This window comes from Arabidopsis lyrata (genome assembly GCF_000004255.2).
Source record: "Arabidopsis lyrata subsp. lyrata unplaced genomic scaffold ARALYscaffold_460, whole genome shotgun sequence".
In the NCBI taxonomy this organism is placed as follows: domain Eukaryota; kingdom Viridiplantae; phylum Streptophyta; class Magnoliopsida; order Brassicales; family Brassicaceae; genus Arabidopsis; species Arabidopsis lyrata.
The window spans coordinates 1,205-5,436 of record NW_003302243.1 but is presented as its reverse complement, the minus strand read 5'-3'; positions in this window follow the sequence as shown (position 1 = coordinate 5,436).

Below are 4,232 nucleotides of genomic sequence, written 5' to 3'. Positions count from 1 at the left end.
AATTTCAGAAATTGGAGGGAAATGAAATGGGTGAAAAAGAAATGGGGGGGAATTTCAGAAAAAACGAAGTATTGAATATTTTAAAGAGAAATTAGATATTTTGGGCAAATAACACGTGATCCACATTGCGCCGTCATTTGTACACGTGGCGCCGTCATTTGTACACGTGGCGCCGTCATTTGTACACAGGTTTTCCAAGTTTCCAAGTTGTACTTGTATACAAACAGTTGTACATTTTGGGGTTTTACTGTATAATTAGTTATTCTTTGATTAATATTAATTTTTATTAGTTGTACAAATGATTTTATGTATATGAGGTAAATTTCAAACATATTCATTCAAAAAAATGTGTAAAATGTTAATTTTTCAGACTTTTGACATTCAACATGGGGATTCAAAGGTAAGACATCTTAAAAGTATAAGGACTTTCATGTAGAAAACTAACATGTGTTAGGATTTTCATATAAATTTTATTTATCAAATGTTGATTACAAAGTTTGAATTTGATTATGTAACACTAAGTTGTCTATTTCTTTACAAAATTTGATTATGTAACACTAATTTGATTACAAACCTTGTTTTACAAAATCAGAGAGTGTATAAAAATACGATATCAAAGACATACATAGTTGTACCATTACGAAACCAAGTTTATCTAAGTTTTACAAAACCAGAGAGTACATAAAAACACGAGATCAGAGACATACATAGTTGTACCATTACGAAACCAAGTTTATCCAAGTTTTACAAAACCAGAGAGTACATAAAAACACGAGATCAGAGACATACATAGTTGTACCATTACGAAACCAAGTTTATCCAAGTTTTACAAAACCAGAGAGTACATAAAAACACGAGATCAGAGACATACATAGTTGTACCATTACGAAACCAAGTTTATCCAAGTTTTACCAAACCAGAAAGTACATCAAAACACGAAATCAGAAACATAAATAAAAATACTGAGTACATTAATCTTGGCCACCTCCCTGGTTCCCACCTTCCCGCTCTGGAAACCAGCTCTCCAAATTTCTGCCTTCCACACGCTTACTCTTTCGGCGTCGTTCCCCAACAGATGGATATCTAGTTTCTTGAATTCTACCCTTTCTTACAACATGAACCGGGGGGAATGCGTACAATTCTTGGATTTCACTTGGAATAACCCACTCAGACCTATGCGGCACTGGGAAAATCGTTCTAACATATGCCATAACCCAAAGCTCAACAAAGTAATATTTCGTGCACAAATCATATAAACTACGTACCTCCGATGTTATATTTTCTTGTTTCAAGTGAGTCATCGTAGCGGCTATTGCATGTACACAAGGATATTTGTCCAAGTCAAAACGACGGCAATAACAAGTTTTATTCCTCAAATCCACCACATAGGTCTTACCATCGCGACCAATAACACTATATTGAAGCTCGTAGGTGTTAAGCTCCTTCACCGTTAATTTGATTGCAACCTCACATGTTTCGTGTATGTCGTTCTCCACAAAAGGAACAAGTTTCTATGCATTTGATCCACCTATGGCTTCTGTCCTATTATTACAGAACCATTCTGCAAATTTTTCAATAATTGAATCTATCATAGGTAACAGCGCATACCCCCTCACCTTGCTAAAAACACCATTCATAGATTCAACTGCATTACTGGTATCTATGTTGTACTTTACTCCGGGAAAATGACACCTTGCCCATTTTTCTAAATCGGTCTTATCATCAAGATATGTGGCTATCTTAGGGTACCTTCTTCTGAAATCTGCATATTCATTCTCAAACTCAGAAACTGTACAAATGGCTGTAATTTCCCTGAATTTTTTAGCAACGTCTTCTCTGTTGTGTGTAACTTTTGTTTTCACATTCTGTGACAAATGATAGATACAGTTTCCATGGTGAGAGCTCGGGTACACTTCAGCCACTGCCTTGATAAGGCTTTGATTCCTATCAGACATGAAGACCAATTCAGGACTATCCGGTATGATGGTTTTCAGAGTTTCAAAAAACCACTTCCAAGTAACATCTTTTTCACTATCAGCTACAGCAAACGCTAAGGGATAATGGTGATGATTCGGATCTTGAGCTGTGGCAAAAATAAGAATACCGCCATATACAGTCTTCAAAAATGTTGCATCCACAATAATCACTTTCCTCATGACTTTAAACCCTTCAATGGCAGCCCCCAAAGCGACAAATAGGTACTTGAACCTTTTTTCTTCATCTAATACAACACTAGTTTTTGTTCCAGGATTCACCTTCTCTAACATATACAAATAAGAATAAATCATCTTGAAACTCTCGACTGGACTACCACGAATATCACTAACAGCTAGTTTTTTTCCTCTAAAAGCAGTCGAGTATGACACTGTTGTACCAAGTTTTCCCTGAACAAGACCAATGATAGTTTTAGGATCTGGGGTCTTGAAGTTACCTGGAAAACCATCATGTAATACAGATGCAACTAAACGTGGTGTGCCTCTCTTTTTTATGCCCGTAGCAGTAGTCGACCGAGAGCATATATGCATCTTCCTATATGTTCGAACCGAGAATCGAGTTGAATCCTTAGCCCTTGTAGCTCGTACATACCATTTACAACCTTCTTCAGCACATCTTACCACATACCGCTTCGTATCCGAGTTGAGTGTAAACACTCCAAATAAATTCAGATTTGCTCCTGTCTCAACTAAATATTGCACATCATTCTTGCTTTCAAATTCTTGACCTATTACTAGATCAAGACCATCTTCCCATGGCTTTTTAAACTTAGCGTTTTGGCGTGCACGTGGCTTCTCAACATATTCACAAATACCATCATTCTCCGTACTCCTTTCCGCATTGTTATCAACACCATTTTCCACATCTCTGATAACAACATTTTCTAGTGGCTCCAAAGGCTCAGAAAGTTGTTCTGCTAGTGGCTCGTTTGCGTAAAGAGTTACGGCATCAACATTAGCTCTATCATTATCTATACCATCGGAAATCTGCTCAGCAAAATTCACACCAACTGAACTTCTTCTATGTACTCTCGACTCTTGCTCGTTTAACAGAACTATTTCCAACTCATTACTGACTTCTACATGCAAGACACTTCTTTTCTCTTTATCCAACGTTGTTAGATAAACATATACATCATCATCATTCCAAATATACGAATATGTAGGAGGTTGAACTCCCGATGGAATGTAACTCAATTTCACCTTTGTTGTAGATTCATCTATCCTCATCTTCATGCATATCTTATCTACTAACCGCGAATAAGTAATCTCCTCCATTGATGATGTCCTAAACGATAGACCGTACAAGCCAGGTACCCTTGGATTCCATTGATATGCATCTCCGGTTCCTGAATAATATCCATCATAATCAAAATGTATGTTAATTGGAAGGTTGCTCATTCTCCTGGAAAATTATACCAATATTACCAGTTATACCACTTCTAACAGTTACCTCAGAAATACCAGATATACTACTTCTAATAGTTATACCACGTTTCTTAGTTATACCAAGGTTTTCTCAAAAATACCAGATATACTACTTCAAATAGTTATACCACGTGTCTTAGTTATACCCAGATTTTCTCAAAAAATACCAGAGATACTACTTCAAACAGTTATACCACGTTTTTAAGTTATACCCAAGTTTTCTCAAAAATATTAAATATACTAATTCAAACAGTTATACCACGTTTTTCAGTTATACCCAGGTTTACATGTTCTACTCTATTTGCAAATCGATTCTCGGACCAAAAACACTAATCTACCTACTGTTAACAACGAATCAACCACTACAGTCCATTAAAGTGTCTTAATCGACCCATAATACATAGTTACCAACACAATGTCCATTAATTACCAACACCAATTGAAAACCCTATCAAATCTAATAGAAATCTCCAAATTTCAAACAGTTATACCAAAATAAACTAAAGACTCGATGTTAGAAGTGGAAGAAGAGAATAGGAACTGACCTAGAGATTAAAGCTTCACTTTCAATGGTGGAAGAACGACGACGAGGTGAAGACGACGACGACGTGGTGATTTTGAGTTTTGATTGATTTTGTCCCGATGAATACATGAGCTGGTTTGTGATTGGTCTGAAATCTCTTAGTTTTGATTGGTTAAAAATGTTTCTGTTTTGATTGGTCGAAAATCTCTCAATTTTGATTGGTCTGTTTATTAAGGGCAAACATGGATTTTAAACTTTCATTAAGAGTATAAGAGTATGACAGAATT